Source organism: Bison bison, unplaced genomic scaffold, assembly GCF_000754665.1.
Source record: "Bison bison bison isolate TAMUID 2011002044 unplaced genomic scaffold, Bison_UMD1.0 scf7180017864260, whole genome shotgun sequence".
Classification (NCBI taxonomy): Eukaryota; Metazoa; Chordata; class Mammalia; order Artiodactyla; family Bovidae; genus Bison; species Bison bison.
In genome coordinates this window covers 6,547,485-6,557,692 of record NW_011494832.1, presented here as the reverse complement: position 1 = coordinate 6,557,692, position 10,208 = coordinate 6,547,485, and the positions used below count along the sequence as shown (strand labels likewise).

General features: G+C 39.7%; 1 protein-coding gene across 8 annotated transcripts in view; it reads left to right on the top strand.

Annotated features, from left to right (window-relative positions):
- CACNA2D1 (calcium channel, voltage-dependent, alpha 2/delta subunit 1) overlaps positions 1–10,208 on the top strand; it is a 530,781-nt gene that overhangs the window by 34,941 nt on the left and 485,632 nt on the right. Inside the window, exon 1 of one of the 8 annotated variants that reach the window (XM_010848139.1) lies at positions 18–884. The exons of the other annotated variants lie outside the window; for them this stretch is intronic. The gene's annotated coding sequence lies outside the window, so the exon portion shown is untranslated. Of the gene's footprint in view, positions 1–17; positions 885–10,208 lie in introns of those variants that run through there. 8 annotated transcript variants of the gene reach the window in all.

Genomic DNA, 10,208 nt, shown 5'->3' with positions numbered 1-10,208 from the left:
TAATAAATGAAGAAGCTGAGATCTTGAGCAGTTGAATTCTGTGCTTCAGACCACCAACAGTGGACGGGGGATGCAGCTCTGAGCTGATTCCAGACTTGCTGTCCTCCTCAACATTTTATTACCTTCTCATGCAGAACTATTCTGGACCAAACATTTAAAATAGCATTTAAAATAAGGATGACCTTATTTGGCTCATGAAATATGTTATTAGGAAGTCTGTAATTTTCCTTTTTTTGGGCCAGTGATTTTTCAGTGGAAGACATTTAAATTGCTATTTCTCTGGATGTGTTAATAACTCTTTTAACTCTTACTTCTTAGACCAAGAGTCCCGGAAAGAATACATAAAATATTAACAGATAAACAGTTTTTCCCCAGAATAATACATGTGAAAGCAATCTTCAAAGTAAGATAGGCAAATGAATATCAAAGACACTTATTTTAGAGTGTAATCCTACGAGAGAGCAGTCTTGAAAGATTAAAAAAAGATTCTCTTTATGATTATGAATATGAAACAGTTGGAATGAATTCAGTCATGGCAACATAACTGAGGATCATTTCTGAAAGTGAGGGATACAGAAAGTTAAAAGACTCATTGCTTGGTGCTGAGGTCACCTGCTTCATAACAGACTAAAATAGAAGAGAACAAGTGTTAGGAATTCATTCTGCCTTCCCAGTGCTTTTGTAGTTTTATTTTTAGAGATCTGCCAACAGTAGTTGGAGCATTGTTTGCCCTTCTGCGCCTGCTCAGTCAGACTCAGCCTCTCTCTTGCAGTCTTTGCCTCCCTCGACAGGTGTAAGGGACTTCCTAAATGTTGCAGACCAGTCACCTGTCGTCAGCCACCCTGAGGTAGCTTGCTTCTTCACTCACTGAGCTCATAAGAGAGGTAATTTTTATCTGACTGTTAACATGCATTACTTTTTTCTTAAGGCTGAGGTAATCAGAACAAAAGGGTGTTGGATAGACAGTGGTGCAAGAGTGGTGGAAAAATACTTAATAAAGAGTATGTGTTTCAAATACTTAAATATTTAAAACCCAGGAAACAATAGTGAGCAGAAGAAGTCTTAGTGACTTTCTCAGAAACTGTCAGCAGTTCATGTTGTTCATTGAAATTAAGTGTGATTCAATGGTTTTAAGCACAGATGCATATTTGAATTACCTGGGAAGTTTTCAAAAAAAACATTATTTAGTTCCTATCCTAGAGACTATAATAATTGGCTTGGTATTGGTATTAAAAATTTTTTTTCTCCAGATGATTTTATTGTATAGCCAGGGTTGAGGGCTACTGACTTAGACAACTCAGCAATTAGTTCTGCTTTTGCCAACATCTGCATCATCCTTGGGTACCATACTTCAATATGTCAGTGTCCTTGTATTAAGGACTATTAGAAGAAATAACATATTTTAAAACTGGAAAGCCATGTAAGGTGTGTTCAGAATTACATGCAACCATTTATATTTGGCTTGCATGATTTGTAGAAAATAACATTTTTTTTTAAATTTTATTTTATTTTTAAACTTTACATAATTGTATTAGTTTTGCCAAATATCAAAATGAATCCGCCACAGGTATGTACTGCTGATGCTACCGCTGCTGCTGCTAAGTCGCTTCAGTCATGTCCGACTCTGTGCGACCCCATAGGCGGCAGCCCACCAGGCCCCACCATCCCTGGGATTCTCCAGGCAAGAGCACTGGAGTGAGTTGCCATTTCCTCCTCCAATGCATGAAAGTGAAAAGTGAAAGTGAGGTCGCTCAGTCGTGTCTGACTCCTAGCGACTCCATGGACTGCAGCCTACCAGGCTCCTCCGTCCATGGGATTTTCCAGGCAAGAGTACTGGAGTGGGGTGACATTGCCTTCTCCCTTAAATATACTAGCATTAATTAAAAAAGAAATAGCACAATGCTTTCATTACCTGACCATATACATATAATGGTCATTCAAATATTTGTTGAATACCTACTATGTAGAAAACACTGACGGAAAGCCTAAAGAATCTGGCTTTGTTTTGTTGTGAATGAATTTGTGATCTGGTGAACTAATAGGTATAACTTAAGAAGTAATTAACATTCCAAAGCTCTGTGTGCTTTACAGCAGTGTACAGTAGTGCTACAGTGAATGCAGGAAGAGTAACAACTCTGGGCTTCTGCTGTCATGGAGAGGGAGAGAGTTCATAGAAGGTATGATACTTGCAACGTTGACCAAGTTGCTGGTTTGCAGTCCTCCCCATTACAGCTTTTCTTTTAAAGCCTCAGAGACTGAGAGGGAACTTTTTGTTGGTGGCTTAAAGTTCTGAGATCAGATCACTAATTTAGACCTATCTGTTCTTCCCTTACAGATAATTATTTTCTTACTGAATAACAACATTATCTAGGGCCCGCCCTTAATTAGCTGATTACCAATTGTGTTTACATCTGCTTGGTGCTTGAATATGATGCTTATGTAAGACAAGAGTAGCTTTTGAGCTGGCCTTACAAAATGAACAGAGTTTAGGTGTCAGTAATAGTAGGTTGAATTCTCTGTTTCAGCTATCAGGAGGAACATACTAAACAAAGGCTAAGGGTATATAATCTGACTGGGAAAGAAACATTACTGCAGTAGAAGCGGAGTTCACACAGTTCTTCCTTCCTGTGCCCTATCTGTTAAGTGTATTTTGATTTTTATCTTTTGTTTACAACTTCTGCCAGGTAGTAATTACTTTTGTTTAGTACAATGTGAGGTTCAAAGAGTTTGTAATATCATACATCAGTAAGCCATCAAGTCAAGACTCACACATAACTCAGTAACCATTCTGATATCAAAAGCAGTGCCCTTTCTACTCTGCCGTGTTGCCTTCTATAAAGGATTAATGAGCAGAGACAGGAGAGTACCAGGGAGAGACTGGTTGTGGAAGGCCTTTGATGGATTTCATCCAGATGGAAGTGGGTAGCCACTAAAAATTTTTGAAGTGGAAATATATTTTAGGTATTTTAGGAGACTTACGTGGCAAGAATGTATAGGTTATATTCGTTCAATAAAAATGCTTATTCATTCAAAACCTATTCTATTGAATACTGTGTTCTACGCTGTGTGTAGTCTCTGGGAATGGAGTTGTATTAGTGAGTGCTTTTAATCCTGAACTCTCTATATAATATACTGTGCTACACACTTTGGAGAGAAAGAGAAATATGACACAGCATCTACCCTTTACACGTCTTACGATTGAACTAGCCTGTTGGATAATTGGGTCCTTGTTGGTATTTTTGTCTGCCCAGTTGCAACAACGATGGCTTCTAGGAGAGGAAGGTAAAACCGGGATCACCAGGCTTTTGTAGTGGTCTGGATGGTTTCAACTCAAGCGGTTAAAGAACTGGAAGTATGGAAAGAAGAGATCGCTGTAAGAGTAGGCAGACTTTAGTTACATGATACATATGGGAAAAGTAGGGACAATCAGAGACAGTGTCAGTAGGATTGGTCTGGGTAACATTTTTTTTTTTTTTTTTTCTCTCTAATTTTATTTTATTTTTAAACTTTACATAATTGTATTAGTTTTGCCAAATATCAAAATGAATCCGCCACAGGTATACATGTGTTCCCCATCCCGAACCCTCCTCCCTCCTCCCTCCCCATACCATCCCTCTGGGCCGTCCCAGTACACCAGCCCCAAGCATCCAGCGTCATGCATCGAACCTGGACTGGCAACTCGTTTCCTACATGATATTTTACATGTTTCATTGCCATTCTCCCAAATCTTCCCACCCTCTCCCTCTCCCACAGAGTCCATAAGACTGTTCAATACATCAGTGTCTCTTTTGCTATGGGTAACATTTTAAAATTTCCCCTCTACTCACATAAAGCTGCCTAAATAGAGGAGCGAGCATTTAAAATGTTTCTCTACTGTCTACTTTGTTTCTTTGAACCTTTATGTTTTATTTCAAACAAACTTCTTAAAAGTTCTGTCACCATGAATTAATATGTAGCATGCTGTGATGTTGTGTATTTGTGCTGTGCTCAGTCATGTCCGACTCTTTGTGACCTCATGGACTGTAGCCCGCCAGGCTCCTCAGTCCATGGGATTTCCCAGGCAAGAATACTGAAATGGGTTGCCATTTCCTACTCCAGGGGATCTTCCTGACCCAGGTCTCCTACTTTGCCAGCAGATTCTTTGCCACCAGGGAAGCCCTAGTGTTCCAAATATAATCAGTTTTTAACTTTCAGCATGGAAATAAGTTCATCTTATGTTATATAACTGTCTCTTTATGAAATGTGTGACATGTAAGACTATGAGAGATACCACTCCTTGCATGTTTCTTTATAGCAAAAGAGAATTCACATTTTGACATGTTGTGTTAAGAAAGATTATATTAAGCAAGAGAAAAATTATGTATTAAATTATATAATATTCTTCCTGCGAAGATTTAATAATTCACTAAATTTGACCAACATGTTTTTTGAACTGTCTTTCTTGATGGCAGATACTCTTTCAAGAAAAACTATGTGAATACCATTAGGTGTCAATATTATGTCTAGAGTACAGAGTAAAATTACTTCATTGTAGCATTAAACACGACTGAGCGACTTCACTTTCCCTTTTCACTTTCATGTACTGGAGAAGGAAATGGCAACCCACTCCAGTGTTCTTGACTGGAGAATCCCAGGGACGGGGGAGCCTGGTGGGCTACCGTCTATGCGATCGCACAGAGTCGGACACGACTGACACGACTTACCAGCAGCAGCAGCAGCAGCGTTAAACCCTCTTCCTGGTCTTCCTTAGTACAAGCTCTGACCTAGTCTATGTGTAAGCAGAGGCAAGAAACTCATCAAAACCCTATGGACACCACACATTATCTATAGCGTAGACATAAACAGCTATCATGTTCATAATAATTATTGCTATTTCTCAACTGTATGTCAATTTGGTGTTCTCAATAGATATTTGGACATGTGCTATTCCTTTTTGTTAAAAGGAACCCTGATTCAAAATTCTAGCAGCAAGCTCTTAGTCTTTTTTTTTTGGCCAATGTGGAGATTATCAAGAAAAACTTAGTTAATGAGTATATTAAAATAGCAGTACTTTCCCCATATTTGTGGGATACAGGAATGTATATTTTATGGAGGTACAGCAATATGAGACATTTTGCTTATGCATGTTTTATTTATCTAGTGATATGAAAAACTCATCGAAGTAAAACTACATTAATAGGGATGTCAAATTCATTTCCCATTGCCTCTTCAAATTTCAAATACATTTTCATAGCTCTAGAAAAACAATTTCACACACCTAGTGTGTGTGCTCTTTGTGTTCACACTACTTAGGGTGCTAGGCAAATCCCTCAGAAAATAATTGAAAAAAGAATTGGAGACAACTGTCAGGCAGCTATTAAATTAAGCTGTGCTAGAGTTTCCTGTCTGTGCCAATCACATTCTTCAATTCGGCAGAATACTTTTACCATTAACATATCTGCCTTATTGGACTCCTTATAATATTTTTGGAGGGGTTCAGTTCAGTTCAGTCGCTCAGTAGTGTCCGACTCTTTGTAACCATGAGAAATGCAGCACACCAGGCCTCCCTGTCCATCACCAACTCCTGGAGTCCACCCAAACCCATGTCCATTGAGTCAATGATGCCATCCAACCATCTCATCCTCTGTTGTCTCTTTCTCCTCCTGCCCTCAATCTCTCCCAGCCTCAGGGTCTTGTCAAATGAGTCAGCTCTTCGCATCAGGTGGCCAAAGTATTGGAGTTTCAGCTTCAACATCAGTCCTTCCAATGAACATTCAGGCCTGATCTTTAGGATGGACCGGTTGGATCTCCTTGCAGTCCAAGGGACTCTCAAGAGTCTTCTCCAACACCACAGTTCAAAAGCATCAATTCTTCTGCACTCAGCTTTCTATATAGTCCAACTCTCACATCCCTACATGACTACTGGAAAAAACATAGCCCTGACTAGACGGACCTTTGTGGACAAAGTAATGTCTCTCCTTTTTAATATGCTGTCTAGGTTGGTCATAACTTTCCTTCCAAGGAATAAGCGTCCTTTAATTTCACTGCTGCAATCACCATCTGCAGTGATTCTGGAGCCCCCAAAAATCAAGTCTGACACTGTTTCCACTGTTTCCCCATCTATTTGCCATGAAGTGATGGGATCAGATACCATGATCTTAGTTTTCTGAATGTTGAGCTTTAAGCCAAATTTCCACTCTCCTCTTTGACTTGCATCAAGAGGCTCTTTAGTTCTTCACTTTCTGCCATAAGGGTGATATCATCTGCATATCTGAGGTTATTGATATTTCTCCCGGCAATAGTAAATAGAATATGTGATTGCTGGCATTAGTTTATATATATATGGGCCTATCATTTGAAATTGCTCAAACATAACTGTTAATTCATTATAATTACTGAAAAAAATTTAAAAGTGATTAGCTGGTTAGGTTGTAAAGAAAGTGGAAAGTCTAAAATTAACAAAGTAGAGATGGGGGAAAAAAGCTTCCAAGATTAAAATAGGTAAGGATTTACAGAAAAGAAAAGCAATGTGTTGAACACTAAAGCTATGATTTCTGAGCCAGGTTTTCTCCAAAATGAGAATTTTTTAAAAAGATTTTATGTTTTAGAGTCCTGGAGAAGGAAATGGCAGCCTACTCCAGTGATCTTGCCTGGAGAATCCCATGGACAGAGGAGCTTGGGGGGCTGCAGTCCATGAGGTCATGGAGAGTCAGTCACGACTGAGTGACTACACTATATTTTAGAGTAGCTTTATGTTCACAGCAAAATTGAAAAGAGAGTAGTACATTGATTTCCCACATCCCTCCTGGCTCCACATGTGCACAGCTTCAGTGTCAGCATCCTTTTCCTTTTACATAAAGCACAAGAATCCAGACTATTGCTCAAAGATAGGAACGCTTGAGGACGTGATGCTCTGTGATGTTAGTTTGGGGGGTGTCTTCCGACCAACACCATTCAAACTCCAGTGCCCACACTTGAAAAATGGTTCCAGTTGTACAGACTTGATAATTTGTGCTGTATGATACATGCTGAGCCATGTTCTTTGGAATCCCCTTCTACTTTCCACCCACAACATTGCTAGTGGCCCACCAGCCACAGTGTGAATTCCTAGAGTTCATCCATTATTTTCCTACTGACCAGCTTCTATATTTTATCCAGGTTTTGTTTTTTGGCTTTTTTTAGGGGGTGGGCAGGAATGTTGTATTGCCTTTACTGATAAATAATTTCCCCAATTTTAGAAATATGATTGTGTTCACCTAATCTGTAAATCTGAATTTATATGATGATTTTAAACCTTAATTCTATGTCTTCAGACCATTCTGGTAAATTTTAATATACAATTTTATATTTAAAATTTAATATATTTAAAAGTAATGTGTATTAATGGTCTATTATTTTCTTGTTACTATTATAATAATTAGAAATACATCTTCATTTTTAAATTGAGAGCACTTATTGTATTTTGGCATTGGTCATATTTTATGTTTGGAATCCCCATGAACAGTGACATGAAATGACCAGTCAGATAATCATAAACTGGTAAAGAGAAAGTTAATTTTTTGTTTGCTCATCCTCTACAAAATTTATGATAATACCAATAGAATTTTATTTAACCAGTTTTGAAAGACTATAGCTCCATGAGAGTAACTCTCAAAAACAGCTAAGTCAGGAAAGGAAAGTACCTTGGATGCTTTGGATTTTTCTATTTAAATCTCCACTCACTGCCCCAAGTAAATATAGATTTAGTATCTGAGTGACAGCGACAAATGTTGAAATCTAACCCTAAAGTCTCAGTGCTCCAGTGGACCATATTTGGCAAATCACTGCACTCTCTGGACTTTACTGATCTAGCAAATATCTTTTCTGTTGACACCAGAGGAGAAACTACGTGAGACATAGGGCACACAGGCTCCTGGTTTTCTTTTCTGAGTGTAAAATTAATAGTACTGGCTGAGGGTGAGAAATAATGAAGTAGTTTTAATTAAAAGTTATCTTGTGGTGCAAATGTAGAATTAAAGTTTGGCTTTAATCGAAAGTTCTATGATACGTACAAAAGCAAGTATACAGGAAATATAATAAAATTTATTCCCCTATGATTGAACTTGATTTGGAATTCGAGCCTTAAGAATAATGATAGAGAACTTAAGCTAGTTACTTATAACTGCTGCTGCTGCTAAGTCGCTTCAGTCGTGTCCGACTCTGTGCGACCCCATAGACGGCAGCCCACCAGGCTCCCCCGTCCCTGGGATTCTCCAGGCAAGAACACTGGAGTGGGTTGCCATTTCCTTCTCCAATGCATGAAAGTGAAAAGTGAAAGTGAAGTCGCTCAGTTGTGTCCAACTAACCTCAATCAATTTGAACCCATTTGAACCAGGGCTCGCAGTTTAAGATCTGAGGATGGCTTAAGTAGTTTCTCCGGCTTTGGAAAGGAAGGTTTTGTCTAACATTCTTTGAAGTGACACGAGTTTGGCCTCTCTCCCTGCTGCAGACACTTAGATATGCATGTTCCTCCACATGTCACTCTGTGTCCTCCTTATTGCAACCCTGAGGTTCCTTCAGGTCACTGGCCTCAGCCGCTTTCACATCTCTCTTGGCCAGGGTTTCAAGAACTTAGAACTCTCATCCAAGAATTTGACTCTTTTCTTTCATCTTTGTACTTTGGTGTCCTCCTTTGGCTACTGACTCAGTATAGGGGTTGGGAGTGGAGGGTAGAGAAAGGGGGAAGAAAGTGAATTCAGTTCGTTGCAGTAGGTTTTATCCCTTTAGTGGTTTAGTCACTAAGCTGTGTAAGACTCTTGCCACCCCATGGACTGTAGCCTGCCAGGCTTCTCTGTCCATGGGATTCTCCAGGAAGGAATACTGAAGTGGGTTGCCATTTCCTTCTCCAGGGTATCTTCCAGACCCAGAAATCGAACCCGAGTCTCCTGCATTGCAGGGAGATTCTTTACTGACTAAGCTGTGAGGGAAATCCCCACCCCCCCTTTTTAAATCCCTTTGCACATATTAAAAACTATTCTGTATTTACAGTATTAATATATTTTCCTCATAGAGTTGGAATATTTCTATTGTCATTACATTTGGCGAGGGAGTATAGTTGAATTTGGGTGATGCTGGAAGCTTAATCAATCCTTAAAAAGCCTCTAAATCATAGATAAATAACTTTTTCTTCAATGTGATGTTTGAAAAATATTCTCCCTTCAGTTCAATTCAGTTGCTCAGTCGTGTCCAGTTCTTTGCGACCCCATAGACTGCAGCATGCCAGGCTTCCCTGTCTATCACCAACTCCCGGAGCTTACTCAAACTCATGTCCATTGAGTCGATGATGCCATCCAACCATCTCATCTTCTGTTGTCCCCTTCTCCTTCCACCTTCAATCTTTCCCAGCATCAGCATCTTTGCAAATGAATCGGTTCTTTGCATCAGGTGGCCAAAGTATTGGAGCTTCAGCTTCAGCATCAGTCCTTCCAATGAATATTCAGGACTGATTTCCTTTAGGATGGGCTGGTTGGATCTCCTTGCAATCCAAGGGACTCTCAAGAGTCTTCTCCAACACCACAGTTCAAAAGCGTCAATTCTTCAGTGCTCAGCTTTCTTTATAGCCCAGTTCTCACATCCATAGGAATGTGACATTGTCCCTTAAGGAAATGGAATAATAACAACCACTGTCAGCTTTGGAAGGCAGTTGAGCAGGACACTGGAAATACTTCGTCATTAATTCCAGTTTTCCCCCACTGTGTGGCATCTACATAGTTTAGGTCAGCCCTCATTTCATGCTAATCAGTGTAATCCCATCCCTTGTGATAGTGGTGGGAATGACAGAGCTGGTGGGAATGATGTTTAAGACTATTTTCAGTAAGTAGGGAAGAAAATATTTCTCTTCTAAGCTGATTTTGTGGTCAGCATAGTAAATGAATGAATGTTTTATTTATCTTTTATTATAATGCCTAACACAAAAGCTGGCATATCTTCAGTTCAGTTCAGTTGTTCAGTCATGTCTGACTCTTTGCGACCCCATGAATCGCAGCACGCCAGGCCTCCCTATCCATCGCCAGCTCCCAGAGTTCACTCAGACTCATGTCCATTGAGTTGGTGATGCCATCCAGCCATCTCATCCTCTGTCATCCCCTTCTCCTCCTGCCCCCAATCCCTCCCAGCATCAGAGTCTTTTCCAATGAGTCAACTCTTCGCATGAGGTGGCCAAAGTACTGGAGTTTCATCTTTAGCATCAT